Source organism: Cherax quadricarinatus, chromosome 59 (genome assembly GCF_038502225.1).
Source record: "Cherax quadricarinatus isolate ZL_2023a chromosome 59, ASM3850222v1, whole genome shotgun sequence".
In the NCBI taxonomy this organism is placed as follows: Eukaryota; Metazoa; Arthropoda; class Malacostraca; order Decapoda; family Parastacidae; genus Cherax; species Cherax quadricarinatus.
This window is the reverse complement of record NC_091350.1, coordinates 1,261,459-1,279,523: the sequence shown is the minus strand read 5'-3', so window position 1 is coordinate 1,279,523 and position 18,065 is coordinate 1,261,459. Positions and strand designations below refer to the sequence as shown.

At 39.1% G+C, this 18,065-nt stretch overlaps 1 protein-coding gene and 1 pseudogene across 1 annotated transcript in view; one reads left to right on the top strand and one right to left on the bottom strand.

Annotated features, from left to right (window-relative positions):
- LOC128698824 (NK1 transcription factor-related protein 1-like) overlaps positions 1-18,065 on the top strand; it is a 79,714-nt gene that overhangs the window by 9,358 nt on the left and 52,291 nt on the right. The gene's annotated exons all lie outside the window — the stretch shown is intronic.
- Positions 1,482-2,717, bottom strand: LOC138854426 (GPI mannosyltransferase 1-like; annotated as a pseudogene).

Sequence of the window (18,065 nt, the reverse complement as noted above, 5' to 3'; positions counted from 1 at the left end):
TGAACATGATATTAGGAGACAAGGGAACTCATGTTCCTGTTAATATAGCGGTTAGAAAATTGACAGGGAAAAAAGTTGATCTGACGAAATGTACAGATCCTGGGAGTATATGGGTGTACATTGAAGTACGTGGGAGTACATGGAAATATATAGGAGTGTATAGAAGTACATGGGAGTATATAGGAGCATATGAAAGTATAAAGAAGTACATTCAAGTATATGGGAGTATATGGAAGTAAAAGGGAGTGCATAGGAATACATGGGAAAAAACAAACAGCAAGGGACTTGGCTGTCTACCCAGAAGAACTATCTGCCTCTAGACCGAGAACTATCGTACATTATAAACCACACCACGGGTGGAGATAGAACCCACGTTCAGAGAGTCATAAAGCTCCAGACCGACGCTTTAGCCACTGGGCAATATCTAGGATAGAAAAGCAGAAGGCGCATTACATATGGTGCACTACGTAAGGTGCATTAGGCATCTTACGGAATCAGCTTCTATTGGGGGCGGCAACGTTTCGCTCTGTGTGGAGCTTCATCATGGTTTGGCAAAGCTCTATATATATACATATACATACATACATACATATTTACATACATACATACATACATATATATATATATATATATATATATATATATATATATATATATATATATATATATATATATATATATATATATATATATATATATATATATATATATATATATATATATTTCAACAAACCGGCCGTATCCCACCAAGGCAGGGTGGCTTAAAAAGAAAAACGAATTTTTTTTTAAATTTAGTTATTTATGCAGGAGAAGAAATTATTAGACCCTTGCTCCCCGAAAATAATAATAATAATAATAATAATAATAATAATAATAATAATAATAATAATAATAATAATAATAATAATAATATTATTATTATTATTATTATTATTATTATTATTATTATTATTATTATTATTATTATTATTATTATTATTATTATTATTATTATTATTATTATTATTATATCATTAAGAGATGTTTAACAGTTTTAGTTATCTTACAAATTTCACAGAAGTTAAAAGGGTCTCTTGTGAAAGTAATGAAGCAGCTTACACTAGCATGTATTCATTAAATTATGCAGTATTCTCACACCAACAATCAGGTGAGTCCCTCAACTGCTGGTGAAGGGCTCTTGATTCAAGGAACTGAACCATCCTTCCCTTCTTTGGATTGAACCTGAATTGCATCCTATTTCTACATGATGCACACAGGTTGAGTACATGTCTTTGAATAATAATAATAATAACCTTCTCAGGTGCTTTATGACCCCCTATGGGTTTAGCATTTCCCCAAATTATAATAATTCGTATACAGTATTTGTGCTCTTTAACAGAAATTTACAGAAACCACTTTGAAGTTTGACATTTAAATATGTACTGTATATACTATTTAACCTATACCACAGCGGTTTTAAAATTAATACAATATTCTAAGAATTATCGATTTTTACGAGAGGTATGTTGATGGTTGGTTATGTGTGTTGTGTAGCTCGAGGTAAGTGCCATCAGCACCCCTACGTTGCAGCAGAAAGAAGCTAGACCTTCTAACCATATGGGTACAAAAGCAATAATAGCATGTAATTCCCACAAATATGCTGGAAGTAGCCAAGATGCTTGAGCTGTGACTCACAACACATACAGTAATGTAGGTTTGTGCCAGGTAAGTTTCAATCTTGGTATTATAACGAGCAAGAGAAGGGGATACCACAAGAAATACTGTGATGTTACTACTTTGTTAAAGGTGACCAAAACTATAGTCTGTGTAAACATTGCAAAAGGACCATCTCCATAGTTACCAAGTTTATATCCAAGTACAAACAGCAGAATTATTTGAGGCCCAAAAGTGGTGAAATTTAACCCTGGAATATGAAAATCTGCACCAATGTATAGAAGGTAGAAGTAAATAGAAAAATTGTGCTTAGTGTCTGTACGTGTAAGATGGTATAAAAAGTCCTCCTCAATATACTGTTCTCCAAACATTGCAATATATAATCCTGTTAGACCAAAATAAAAAGTTAAAGAACCTATCACTAATATTATTTTTGAGTAGGTTGGCATTAATCGTCTCCATCCCCCAATACTGATGAAGGTCACTAGTTAATGACAAGTATAGTGGAAGACTGTAGATAAGTGGATGCAGTTTGACATGACCAGACATACCTAGGAATAACCCAGCAAGAAGGTAGAGACGTAATTTCATCATGTAAAGAGTACGTAACAGTAAAACTGCCGTAATGGTCTCGGCACTTCCTCTTGTGGACACCCCAATCACCAGTGGATTGTATAATCATATGAAGGAACACTTGAGAGCAGTTAATTTGCTTTGTCTATCCTGTATAAGTAATTCATAGATTAGTTTTGTAGCAACATAGTCTAAAGCAGAGAAAAACAATTTTCCAAATATAAAATTTATATATACATTAGGTATGAGGAACCAAGCAAGAAAAGGGGTATACCGATATGTATGGCGATCAAAGGGGATCCCCTTGTTGCTATTTCACCTGAAGCATCAGTAAAAACATGGTAATTATTATCTGTGTACTTAAGTGTATTTGTTTTATCACAATATTCACCATACACAATAAACGGAAGTGTAATAAAGAATCCAAGGATGAGGGGGATCTGAATTACTTCAGTTCATCCAAATCGTGAACCTCTTCTACCTGAACCCATTGTGGTGACTATCTGAAATCAATATGAGTTAACTATTCATGTTTCAGTGTGAGTATTCCAGAGTGAAATATATATTTAACAAATACTAAGTGCAAACTCTGCTTTAGTATCAAACTAATATTTAGTTTGACGCACCTTACACAGTGAAAGACGTTTTATCTAAATGACTTACTGGACATCAAGTACTGGACATCAAGTACTGGACTTCAAGTACTGGACATCAAGTACTGGACATCAAGTACTGGACATCAAGTACTGGACATCAAGTACTGGACATCAAGTACTGGACTTCAAGTACTGGACTTCAAGTACTGGACATCAAGTACTGGACATCAAGTACTGGACATCAAGTACTGGACTTCAAGTACTGGACATCAAGTACTGGACATCAAGTACTGGACTTCAAGTACTGGACATCAAGTACTGGACTTCAAGTACCGGACATCAAGTACTGGACATCAAGTACTGGACTTCAAGTACTGGACATCAAGTACTGGACTTCAAGTACTGGACTTCAAGTACTGGACATCAAGTACTGGACATCAAGTACTGGACTTCAAGTACTGGACATCAAGTACTGGACTTCAAGTACCGGACATCAAGTACTGGACATCAAGTACTGGACATCAAGTACTGGACATCAAGTACTGGACTTCAAGTACTGGACTTCAAGTACTGGACATCAAGTACTGGACTTCAAGTACTGGACATCAAGTACTGGACATCAAGTACTGGACATCAAGTACTGGACTTCAAGTACTGGACATCAAGTACTGGACATCAAGTACTGGACTTCAAGTACTGGACTTCAAGTACTGGACATCAAGTACTGGACATCAAGTACTGGACATCAAGTACTGGACTTCAAGTACTGGACATCAAGTACTGGACATCAAGTACTGGACTTCAAGTACTGGACATCAAGTACTGGACTTCAAGTACCGGACATCAAGTACTGGACTTCAAGTACTGGACTTCAAGTACTGGACATCAAGTACTGGACTTCAAGTACTGGACATCAAGTACTGGACATCAAGTACTGGACTTCAAGTACTGGACTTCAAGTACTGGACATCAAGTACTGGACTTCAAGTACTGGACATCAAGTACTGGACTTCAAGTACTGGACATCAAGTACTGGACTTCAAGTACTGGACTTCAAGTACTGGACATCAAGTACTGGACTTCAAGTACTGGACTTCAAGTACTGGACATCAAGTACTGGACTTCAAGTACTGGACATCAAGTACTGGACTTCAAGTACTGGACATCAAGTACTGGACTTCAAGTACTGGACTTCAAGTACTGGACATCAAGTACTGGACTTCAAGTACTGGACATCAAGTACTGGACTTCAAGTACTGGACATCAAGTACTGGACTTCAAGTACTGGACTTCAAGTACTGGACATCAAGTACTGGACTTCAAGTACTGGACTTCAAGTACTGGACTTCAAGTACTGGACATCAAGTACTGGACTTCAAGTACTGGACTTCAAGTACTGGACTTCAAGTACTGGACTTCAAGTACTGGACCTCAAGTACTGGACATCAAGTACTGAACTTCAAGTACTGGACATCAATTACTGGACTTCAAGTACTGGACTTCAAGTACTGGTCATCAAGTACTGGACTTCAAGTACTGGACTTCAAGTACTGGACTTCAAGTACTGGACTTCAAGTACTGGACATCAAGTACTGGACTTCAAGTACTGGACATCAAGTACTGGACTTCAAGTACTGGACTTCAAGTACTGGACTTCAAGTACTGGACTTCAAGTACTGGACTTCAAATACTGGACTTCAAGTACTGGACTTCAAGTACTGGACATCAAATACTGGACTTCAAGTACTGGACTTCAAGTACTGGACATCAAGTACTGGACTTCAAGTACTGGACTTCAAGTACTGGACATCAAGTACTGGACTTCAAGTACTGGACTTCAAGTACTGGACTTCAAGTACTGGACATCAAGTACTGAACTTCAAGCTTTTGTTTTCATCTTTCCAGCAGCTTCCATGATGCCTTTCTTAAATGAAGGAAATTCTGCTCGACAATCGCCTTCAGTGCTGCACAACGAGCATATTCTACTCTTGTAGACCCACAATCGACAACTAGCTTTGGGTACACTTGAAGACGATGGCGTACTTTCTTCACAGATTCCATTATAATACTGGTCTATAGCCTCTTTCTTTAACTTGACGCCCTACTTTATTTTCCTTTGTAAGTCATATGTGAATTTGTGGGAAAATATTAGTAATTTTAAACGTACTATAGTAAAATGGAATTTATAAGGGTTGTGTCTTATCCAAAACTGTACCCGTCCAGTGTCACTCCTGTCAATCACTGGTAAGATCCTTGAGACAATAATCTCAAGGCAAATGACAGAGTTTTTTGACTACCACTCACTACTTTGTGATCGTCAATATGGCTTCAGGAAAGGTTACTCTGCTGCTGATCTGTTGTTAAACCTCTCCACTAAGTGGCACCAGTCACTGGATGAATCCAAAGTCAGCTGTGTGGTAGCACAGGACATTGCTGGCGCTTTCGACCGGGTGTGGCACCAGGGCCTCTTAGCAAAACTTCAAGCACTGGGAATTGCAGGCTCTACGCTATGTCTCCTCAGTGATTACCTTCATGGTAGATCTCTAAGTGTAGTTCTCAATGGAACGGAATCAGCAAGACATCCTATTGGGGCAAGTGTTCCACAAAGAAGCGTGCTGGGTCCATTGTTATGGAATGTCTACTTCAACGACCTTCTTCGTCTCATCCCAGAATCACATGCATATGTAGACGACTGTACACTGACATTCACTTATCCAAGAGAAGAAATGCCAGCTGCTCTAAGCTACATCAATCACCAGCTGAGAGCTATATCAGCTTGGGGAAATAGATGGCAAGTAACATTTGCACCTGAGAAAACGCAAATGATGATAGTCTCTAGGCACCATGATGGTAATGCTGGTGCAGTAGTAAGGATGAATGGGAGGGTGTTGGCACCTGGAGAAGAAGTTAATATCCTTGGGGTGAAATTTTACTCCAAACTAACCATGAAGAACCATGTTGTAAATCTTGCAAACAAGGCAGCCAGGAAGCTTACAGCACTTCGCCGTATCTCGCATCTGCTTGACAGTAGGGGTTGCAAGATCCTAGATCCTGTACGAGGCGCAAGTACGCTCACACCTTGAGTATGCTCCACTTTCTTGGTTTGCCTGCCCCCCCTCTCATCTGCGACTGCTTGACAGAGTAGAGAACAGAGCAAGACGTCTCATCTCTCGCCTGGACCCATCCTGGATAGATCTGTCATTTCAGCAGAGCCTTCAACATAGGAGGGATGTGGGTGGCCTTACTGTTATGTACAAGGCCAATATTGTCAAAATACCACACTTGGATCCACTTCGAGGACAGCATGAAACAAGCTTTTATGCCACAAGACGGGCAGAAAGCAGCAACTTCACTCTGGCTGTACCCTTCTCCAGAACATCACTCCATCTGAGATCATACATACCCAGGATGACTCGAGTATGGAACACATTCGTACAGCATAATGATGTCAACGAGAAAAAGTCAGTTGATCAAATGAAAATGCTGGCCCACAGATGGCTCCAACTTCATCCTGTTCCCTACTTGTATGTCTCTTAACAATAAAAATGCTTTCAAATGAGCTGATGTAGGTAACAGCTCTTAGCTTGCCAATAAAGTTAGGAATCCTTAACCTGTAATATAGCTGTCAATAAAGCTAGGGATCCTTAACCTTGTCAAACCCTGTGTAAAAAAAAAAAAAAATAAAAAAAAAAAAAAAAAAAAAAAAAAAAAAAAAAAAAAAAATAAAAAAAAGAGAGAGAGAGAGAGAGAGAGATAGAGAGAGAGAGAGAGAGAGACAGAGACAGAGACAGAGACAGAAACAGAGACAGAGACAGAGACAGATTGCTTTGCAAACTACATAATGCTTAACTTCATTTCGGCAAAGAGAACTTGAAAAAGATTTAGTAAATATATATTTTTAAATCAAGGCAGAAAATCAAATTTACATTGAAGAAATAATATGTAAATTAGAAGTTTCAGGCCAATAATTTTTAAATACTTTTTAAATAAATACTTTTAAATTCTTTTAAATAAATACTTTTAAATACCTTGAGAACTCTTATAAAGCTCCTCCACACAATGATTTTTTTTTGCGTAAATATGAAAAGAGGGGCTTTCCCCCCCCCCGCCAAAAAAAAAAAATGAAAAGCCCAGGAAAAAGCCTTCATAGTACGTACTATTTAATTTGCGATGTATTTTTACAAAAATATTTACAAAAAAAAGGCCACGTTATATAGAAGGCCTTTATTAAACAGCTGTGCTTTTGGATTCCCTTGAGCTGGAATGCATTGGATGTCTTTATTATCCACAACGTTTCGCCCACACAGTTGACTTTGTAAAGTCACTCACATGATAAAGCTTTCGAGTGGGGGAAACGTTATTTTAAAAATGATTCCAAGTTACGTCTATGTCTTGTAGGCCAAAGTTTGCGACTTGAAAAGGTTCGTACGTGGGCGAAAAGGTGTGGTGAATTAAGGTATCCATCGTCTGGGCGAAACGCTGTGGTCACTGAAGGTATTTACTAAGTGAGAGCAGCCCAGTGGTTATTAAAGGTATCCACTGTGTAGAAGAATCAGTGGTTAATAATAATAATATTAATACTACTAATAATAATAATCTTAATAATAATAATAATAATAATAATAATAATGTTAATAATAATAATAATAATAATAATAATAATAATAATAATAATAATAATAATAATAATAATAATAATAATAATAATAATAATAATATTATTATTATTATTATTATTATTATTATTATTATTATTAGTATTATTATAATTATTATTATTATGGGGAATAGCTAAATCAATGGCAATATAAACACAAATGCAGTATAATGTGATCCTTTATTGACTACGTTTCGCCCACACAGTGGGCTTTTTCACTGTTTGTGACTTGAAAAAGCCCACTGTGTGGGCGAAACGTAGTCAATAAAGGATCACATTATACTGCATTTGTGTTTATATTGCCATTGTGTCGGTATTTTATACCATTTATTTCCAGCTAAATCAATAAGGGTCAAAATAGCTACTGAAGAATGAGAGATAATTAGGTCTGATCCTCTAGATAGAATACGGGTTCTATCCGTATTCTATCCGATAGAGAGAATACATAATCTACATGCATTTTATCCATATTCTACTGGAACAACGTTTCACCCTCCTAAGAGCAAAACGTTGTCCCAATAAAGCCATGTGTGTAATTAACCGTAAGCTGATTAGAGTTAAAATCTACCTATACAATACCAATGATAATCTAATCCCTAAGGAATTAATTATATATCCTACGGATATACACTGAGATATACTCCCACTCGGTGCGCATATCTTGCTACTCTCAGCGCATACATATCAAAAAAGTTATGTATATATGGATATACTCTTCAGAGTATATACAACGGGAATATTCATTACAAAAGGAAGGGATTAAGTGAAAATATTCCTTTTTTCAAATGTAAATTTTGAAGAAATAGTTTGTAAATGGCTACTTCTCCTTCACTGAGAAAAATTAAAAGGTTGATATCGTTTCTAGATTTAAAAAAAAAATATTTGGAATTTACAGGTGAAAATGTATAGATGGCGCAGAAAACTTCAGAAATTTAATTCACTTTAATTCATCAGCACTTAGAAGAATCTTATGACGACGTTTCGCTCCGTCCTGTGACTGGACAACAGGATGCACCGAAACGTCGTCATGAGTCACGAAATCGTAATGACAAGATTGCAAACAAACCATACCACGGGCGGGATTGAGTTCGAGTTCGTCACGGCCACGCTAGCTGGAGATTCGTCTGTAAAAACTTGCATTTGTGGTCACAGTGGTGTCTGTGTTAACCTTCCTATGGTGTAGAAATATACCTAGTTGGACGAATCTTATTGTGGCTAGCTGGTCCAGTGGCTAACGCGACGGTCTGGAGTTTTCAGACTCTCTGACCGCGGGTTCAAATCCCGCCCGTGGTATGGTCGTCATGAGGTTTCTATCATAAATACTGGTTTTTGTTCCAGTCACGTTACTGTTACCTTCGTGTCCTTGGAAAATCTTGTGGAAATACAATCTTCTGTTTTTGTATTACGTGTCGATCTGTCGACCTGTCGACCTGTCGACCTGTCGCCCTGTCGACCAGTCGACCTGCACTGCGTTTGTTTTCAGCGAAGATGATGTGACACTCGAAAAAAGAGATCATTTTAAGAGATATTGTTTGATGAGCCTCTTACGTGTCCAGATTACCCAGAACCCTATTTCTTCTCCTACTCCTCCTCCTCCTCCTCCTTCTTCTTCTTCTTCTTCTTCTTCTTCTTCTTCTTCTTCGTCTCCTTAAAGATACTTGAAGTTTACTGAAAGAATTCATCACCTCCCGATATCTGCATTAGTTATGATGGGGATCGACTTCACTGGTGTTAATTCACTGATGTCTGCTGCCACATCCGTTAATTCTTGGAAAATCTTACTTTGTGGAGGGCCCCTTATGAGGGGGACCACTCTTTTTTGACGGGGAGGCCCCTTTTTTATGAGGGACCCCTTTTTTATTTATGGGATCCCTTTTTATGGGGGGAACCCTTCTTTTATGTGAGCGTGGTGTCGAATCCTTTTCTTAATTCGCCACTATACAAGCTAAAAATTATTGAAAAAATTGTAGACTATTCCCTCCAAACTTTTTTTCTGACAGTACATCACAAGTGAATGGAAAAATATATAAAATAGACAAAATAAAAAAAAATGATTTTTCGTTCCCTAGTAAAACAAATTTTCATTTATAAGAATATATAAAATTTTGTTTGTAAGATACATTTAAAATACACTTTTCTCAGCTACACTGGAATTCAACCACAACACCTCAAAGAGATGGTAAATCCAGTACTCGGCGCATCTGCATCAATTCTTCTCACCGAGTTAACAACTTTCGTCAACAACTGCCTGGCTGGGCGAATCTCAGAAGAAATTAAACCTTTCTTTTTTGGAGCCTCACTATGTGCTTTGAAGAAGAAGGATGGGGGTATCAGACCCATTGTTGTTGGTAACACTCTTCGCCGTCTCGTTGCCAAAGCAGCAGTAAGAAACATTCGCTTAGAAGCTGCCAGTTTACTCCAGCCACACCAACTGGGCTTTGGGGTCTCTCGAGGCAGTGAAGCCGCAGCTCATGCGGCAAGGGCCTACATCAGGGACCTACCAGAAGACAAGGCCGTAGTCAAACTTGATTTCAGAAATGCATTTAATATGGTAATGAGAGATGCTGTCTTGCCAGCTGTTCGGGATCGGTTTCCCAGTCTTTTTCCCTTCATTTCAGCCGGCTATAGCAAACCCTCAATTCTTTTGTTTGGAGAACATGAAATTCTCTCATCAGAGGGTGTTCAGCAGGGTGACCCACTCGCTCCACTTCTCTTCTGCTTGGCAGTAAGAGAACTAACTTCCAGCCTACGCAGCGAGGTCAGCATCTGGTACCTGGATGATGGCACTCTGGCAGGTACTGAAGAGCCCCTGTTAGAGGACCTACAACTGGTGAAGACACAGCGAGAAGACTTGGAACTCATCTTCAATCCCTCCAAGTATGAAATCACAGCGAACCAGGGAATAATCAATGCTGTGCGAAGAATCCTCCTAGAAGTCTCTACTACCACTCTTGGGAGCACCGCTGGGTCACCAGGCCATCGACACTGTCCTAAAGGACAAATTGAATGACCTGATGAGAATGGAGGAGAGAATAAGCGATCTTGATGCCCATGATGCTCTGTATCTCCTCACAAGGTGCCTTACTAAGCCAAGACTCGCTTCCTGAGGTGTGCACCCTCTTTTGACAACCCAACACTCGACGAATATGACGCACACCTGAGGTCAACCTTTAAGAAGGCACTAAACCTGTCACTAGAGGATCCGCAATGGGATCAGGCAACCCTCCCAGTGCAACTGGGAGGTATAGAAGACAGAAAAGCAGGTATAGACCTGCTTTTCTGTCTTCGTGTTTGGCTTCCAGTGCATTAGTCAAGAAGATTGTCCCCGAACCTGACCATCCGGGCTGTGGCTCATACGTTGGATTGCGTGCAGCCATCAGTAACAGCCTGGTTGATAAGGCCCTGATCCACCATGAGGTCTGGTCACAGACCGGGCCGCGGGGGTGTTGACCCCCGGAACTCTCTCCAGGTAACTCCAGGAAAGCTTGAAAGACGTGGTAGTAGCTCAAGACCACAGGTTTACTGAAGCAGCGTTTCTGTGGGACCAGTAGACCAGATCCTCCCAAAGAGCACAAACAGTCCCACTGGGACAAACCGATCATACAAAAAATCGCCAACACAATGCTCACCAACGCTTCAGGAAAGGACAAAGCTCGTCTTCTGGAAGTGAAGGCAACACACTCAGGAGATTTCCTTTTAGCTGTTCCCAATTCCTCCCTGGGCACTCGACTCGACCAACAGGCCATTCAGATTGGTGTTACTCTTCACCTAGCCGCCCCCATCCTCACCGAACATAGGTGTATTTGCAGCAGGGCGACGGCTGATCAATTCGGACTTCATGGTCTCGTGTCACACAGCAGAAGGGAAGTATGCCAGACATGAGGTCAATGACATCATAAAGAGAAACCTCGCCACAACCAGTTTCCCAGCTCAACGGGAATCCCAAGTGCAGAGGTCTGACGGAAGTCAAAAGCTTCCTGATGGAGCCACTCTGCTACCTTGGAAGGATGGAAAGCAGATTGCCTGGGACTACACCTGTGCTGCCACATTGGCAGACACCTACTTACCATACTCCGTAGCTGAAGGGGATGGAGCTGCCAGTCACAGGGAGACCCAGAAGATCCGTAAATATGAAGACCTTCCACCCTTGCTATAACTTCATCCCAATAGGGTCGGAGACCCTTGGAGCATGGGGCAAGTGTGCTCTAAAGTTTCTCAGAGCTGGGTGAAAAGCTTTTCATAGAAACCAAGGACCACAGGGCGACTCAGTGTTGCAATCCAAAGAGGAAATGCCTGCAGCATTCTGGGCACGCGGCCCACTGCCAGGGAGCTGGGCGAAGTATTCGAGATGTAGCTCTGAGTTGTTATCTATGTTTTACTTTCTATTGTATTTTTGTGAATGTTTTGTCAATGTATTTTGTCTTTAAATAAAATATATATTAAATATAGGGGGTGGTAGGAGAAAATTCTCAAACAGCTTCAGGGAGAACCTTGAGTTTTCCCTGAAGCAAGTTTATTCTTTTCTCTGAGGATTAGGGTCCCCAGGACAGTTTTCTCACTCTCTCTTATATATATATATATATATATATATATATATATATATATATATATATATATATATATATATATATATATATATATATATATATATATATATATATATATATATATATATTGTGTGAGTGTGGTGAAAGTGTAGAATGATGAAAGTATTTTCTTTTTGGGGATTTTCTTTCTTTTTTTTTTGGGTCACCCTGCCTCGGTGGGAGACGGCCGACTTGTTGAAAAAAAAAAAAAAAAATATATATATATATATATATATATATATATATTACGCAAAAATCGCGAATAAGCGATACAAGATGCAAAACAGTCACGGGGAGAGTTGAATGATAGCTCTAGGCCTTTCGTGTTGCAATCAACACATTATCAGAAGCTCGAAATGTTGCAGAAAAGCGGAGAGAGTCCAAGAAAACACGACCACAGGCAGCGCCTGGGGCATCACTTTAAATGCGAGGAAGGGAAGAGAAGCTCCAATTCACTGGAACAAGAGTCACCAGCTCCAAGCTCTCTACCCGAGCACTGTCCAAGAGTGTCTAGTCTGTTAAACGTTCTGTCAGTTTTCTTTATACCCTCCGTATACCTGGAGTTTACCTGGAGAGGGTTTCGGGGGTTAACGCCCCCGCGGCTCGGTCTGAGACCAGGCCTCATGGTGGATCATGGTCTGATCGACCAGGCTGTTGCAATGAGCGTATTCAATTGCAACTGCCAATAAATAGTTTTGTACAGAATAGCAATTTAATTCTTTTAGCCTAGGATTGGTAAGTTTGGGAAGGATGAAGGATAGGTAAGGATAGTATGTGAAGGATGGGGGGGGGAGTGAGGAGAGGGTTTAATAAAAATAAGTGGCCAAACTAGTATCAACTGTGTTAGTATCTAGTGAATAGAATCACAAGTATCTAGCATCAGTATATCTAGCATCAGTATATCTAGCATCAGTACATCTAGTATCTGGAAACATAAACACATATGCAGTTTAATGTGATCCTTTATTGACAACGTTTCGCCCACACAGTGGGCTTTTTCAAGTCACAAACAGATCTACCTGGGGTGGAAGGTGGAAGGTACGGGAGTATTTATAGTCAGGTTCAGAATGTTGAGGTCAGGTGGAGAATGCCGCATCTGATGATCTACCGGGTGGGGTTATAGAGTCTTGGGTAGCTTGGCAAGGGTATTGGATAATTTGTGAGTAGACCTTCTGCAGTGTTCTATGTTCTTATGTGGGATAGCGATGAAGAAGTTTCTTGGGAAGTGGTTCAGCTATGTTATAGAAGCCATTGTTCTGGTTGAAATTGTTGGTTATAGAGATGAGCGATGAAACGTTGTCAATAAAGGATCACATTGTGTGGGCGAAACGTTGTCAATAAAGGATCACATTAAACTGCATATGTGTTTATGTTTCCATTGTGTCGGTATTTTATACCATTTATTCGCATCTAGTATCTGTATATCTAGTATCAGTATATCTAACATCAATATATCTAGTGTCAATATAACTAGTATCAGTATATATAACATCAGTACATCTAGTATAAATATAACTATTATCAGTATATCTAGTATCAGTATATCTAGTTTCGGTATATCTAGTATCAGTATATCTAGCATCAGTATATCTAGTATCGGTATATCTAGTATTAGTATATCTAGTATCAATATATCCGGTATCGGTATATCTAGTATCAGTATATCTAGCATCAGTATATCTAGTATCAGTATATCTAATATCGGTATATCTAGTATCAGTATATCTAGTATCAATATATCCAGTATCAATATATCCAGTATCAGTATATATAGTATCAGTATATCTAGTATTGGTATATCTAGTATTAGTATATCAGGTATCAGTATATCCGGTACCGGTATATCTAGTATCAGTATATCTAGTATCAGTATATCTAGTATCAGTATATCTAGTATCAGTATATCTAGTATCAATATATCCAGTATCAATATATCCAGTATCAGTATATATAGTATCAGTATATCTAGTATCGGTATATCTAGTATTAGTATATCTAGTATCAGTATATCCGGTATCGATATATCTAGTATCAGTATATCTAGCTTCGGTATATCTAGTATCAGTATATCTAGCATAAGTATATCTTGTATCGGTATATCTAGTATTAGTATATCTCGTATCAATATATCCGATATCGGTATATCTAGTATCAGTATATCTAGTATCAGTATATCTAGTATCAATATATCCAGTATCGGTATATCTAGTATCAGTATATCTAGTATCAGTATATCTAGTATCGGTATATCTAGTATCAGTATATCTAGTATCAGTCTATCTAGTATCGGTATATCTAGTATTAGTATATCTAGTGTCAGTATATCCGGTATCGGTATATCTAGTATCAGTATATCTAGTATCAGTATATCTAGTATCAGTATATCTAGTATCAGTATATCTAGTATCAGTATATCTAGTATCGGTATATCTAGTATCAGTATATCTAGTATCAATATATCCAGTATCAATATATCCAATATCAGTATATCTAGTATCAGTATATCTAGTATCGGTATATCTAGTATTAGTATATCTAGTATCAATATATCCTGTATCGGTATATCTAGTATCAGTATATCTAGTATCAGTATATCTAGTATCAGTATATCTAGTATCAGTATATCTAGTATCGGTATATCTAGTATCAGTATATCTAGTATCAATATATCCAGTATCAATATATCCAGTATCAGTATATCTAGTATCAGTATACCTAGTATCGGTATATCTAGTATTAGTATATCTAGTATCAATATATCCCGTATCGGTATATCTAGTATCAGTATATCTAGTATCAATATATCTAGTATCAGTATATCTACTATCAGTACATCTAGTATCTGTATATCTAGTATCAGTATATCTAGTATCAATATATCCAGTATCAATATATCCAGTATCAGTATATATAGTATCAATATATCTAGTATCAATATATCTAGTATCGGTATAACTAGTATCTAGTCTACAGAATAATAGTAAAAAGAGAAATTGACTGCATTGTGATGTGTATGTTTGTCGGGTCAAGAGAGTTTATAAGGCTAGTTGCTGAGGTGAGTTGCTGAGGTGAGATACTGAGGTGAGTTGCTGAGTTGTTGAGGCGAGTTGTTGAGGCGAGTTGCTGAGGCGAGTTGTTGAGGCGAGTTGCTGAGGCGAGTTGTTGAGGCGAGTTGCTGAGGCGAGTTGTTGAGGCGAGTTGCTGAGAAGAGTTGCTGAGGAGAGCTGCTAAGGCGAGTTGCTGAGGTGGATCCCTAGGATCGAATCCAATATGAGGTACAGATTACTGAGGAGGAAAAGTAACGCATCACTGACGTAGAACACGGAAATAATTTATCGAATTTTCAAGAGTATCCTCACAGTCTTAGAATTCTGAATTAACAGCGTAAGTTGTTGAATAAAATTGCGAATTTTGGGGAGTATCCTTATAATTTTTTGTTGACATGTGTGGGACATGGGAATTAAATTTCAATTTGTAATCTATGATTAGAACTACAAATTAGCTCTCTTCTTTTATTTTGCCTTAATTTATGCTGATATCTAGAATCACCACCAGTATTGCGACTTCTAATATTACTACCACAATTACTACTACTATTACTACTGTTACTACTACTACTCCGTCAACCCGTTCCAGGTACGAAAGAATAACATATATAAAAATACAAGTGAAAATATTATGGAAGTTCTCAGGTATTTTTCCTATTTTCACTGTGGCGTCTACCTGTTCTCCCAGAAACATGACCCTCCACGAGGTGTGGTTCCAACGACATCCTCGTAGTGTAGGTGTGGTTCCAACGACACCCTCGTAGTGTAGGTGTGGTTCCAACGACACCCTCGTAGTGTAGGTGTGGTTCCAACGACACCCTGGTAGAGTAGGTGTGGTTCCAACGACACCCTCGTAGTGTAGGTGTGGTTCCAACGACATCCTCGTAGTGTAGGTGTGGTTCCAACGACACCCTCGTAGTGTACGTGTGGTTCCAACGACACCCTCGTAGTGTAGATGTGGTTCCAATAACACCTTCGTGGTGTAGGTGTGGTTCCAACAACACCCTCGTGGTGTAGGTGTGGTTCCAACGACACCCTCGTAGTGTAGGTGTGGTTCCAACGACACCCTCGTAGTGTAGGTGTGGTTCCAACGACATCCTCGTAGTGTAGGTGTGGTTCCAACGATAATCTCCTAGTGCAGGTGTGGTTCCACGACACCCTCCACGAGGTGTGGTTCCACAACACCCTCCACGAGGTGTGGCTCCAACGACACTCTCCTAGTTTAGGTTTGGTTCCAACGACACCCTCGTAGTGTAGGCGTGGCTCCAACGACACCCTCCTGGTGTAGGTTTGGTTTCAACGACACCCTCGTAGTGTAGGCGTGGTTCCAACGACACCATCCTGGTGTAGGTTTGATTCCAACTACACCCTCCTAATACAGGTGTGGTTCCAACGACACCCTCCTTGCGTAAGTGTGGCTCCAACGACACCCTCCTAGTGCAGGTGTGGTTCCAACGACACCCTCCTAGTGTAGGTGTGGCTCTAAAGACACCTTCCTCCTGCAGGTGTGGTTCCAACGACACCTTCTTCCTGCAGGTGTGGTTAAAACGACACCTTCCTACAGGTGTGGTTCCAATGACACCTTCTTCCTGCAGGTGTGGTTCTAGCGACACTTTCCTCCTGCAGGTGTGGTTCCAACGACACCTTCTTCCTGCAGGTGTGGTTTCAACGACACCTTCCTCCTGCAGGTGTGGTTGCAACGACACCTTCTTCCTGCAGGTGTGGTTCCAACGACACCTTCCTCCAGCAGGTGTGGTTGCAACGACACCTTCCTCCTGAAGTCTCTGGTGACCTTCCTTCTGTATATGTGGGAAAGGTCTCTGACTATTGCTGAGGCTCTAATATATTTGAGAACAAGTCACCCCGTTATGACCAGCTTCCCGTGAACAATTACGTACACGCAAAGAAAGAAGTAGCCGTCTTTCGTTTCTTCTCTCTCTCTCTCTCTCTCTCTCTCTCTCTCTCTCTCTCTCTCTCTCTCTCTCTCTCTCTCTCTCTCTCTCTCTCTCTCTCTCTCTCTCTCTCTCTCTCTCTCTCTCTCTCTCTCTCTCTCTCTCTCTCTCTCTCTCTCTCTCTCTCTCTCTCTCTCTCTCACACACACACACACACACACACACACACACTGCAGTCTCACATTCACTCTACTGCCACAACCCATCAACTCTCTTCGACTTTCCATTCCTTGGAGCTCGTCTCACCTTCTGAAACATGGGAGAGCGTGTGTGTACAAGTTTTCTTCATTTTTATTTTATTTCTAAAGTCCGTTGCTCTCTCTCCCTCTTTCGTATATATATATATATATATATATATATATATATATATATATATATATATATATATATATATATATATATATATATATATATATATATATATATATATATATATATATATATATATATATATATATATAGTTTTGACAATAATATGAATATTTCCTTTGGTTGATATAAATTAGATCCATTTATAATTAATAGAATTTGGGAAGAATTTAATAATACACTGGACAAATAATTTTTAAATTTTCTTGGGTAGAATAGTTTGTGGGTGAGTTGTGCAAAGGACCTATCCAAGTTGGGTCGGCGCGCGTCAGGTGTTTAACCGTTGTGGGATCTGATAGTGAGGTGCTGGCCAGACCCCTTATATAGCTTCCTTGGATGCTTTACTTTCATAGTTCCTTGATAATGTGAGTAGTCACGAAAGCGCTTGGAATTTCTCTATTTTTTCAGAGTGGTTGTTTTGAATATTCCGAAATCACCTGTTTACTGTGATCTTATTGCATATATATATATATATATATATATATATATATATATATATATATATATATATATATATATATATATATATATACTGTAAGGAACTTTTAATGCAAAATTTCGATTTTGACTATGGTTTTCTAACTCATTGACTGCAGGTGGTACAAGATCGTTGCACCATCTGTGTTGGCGGC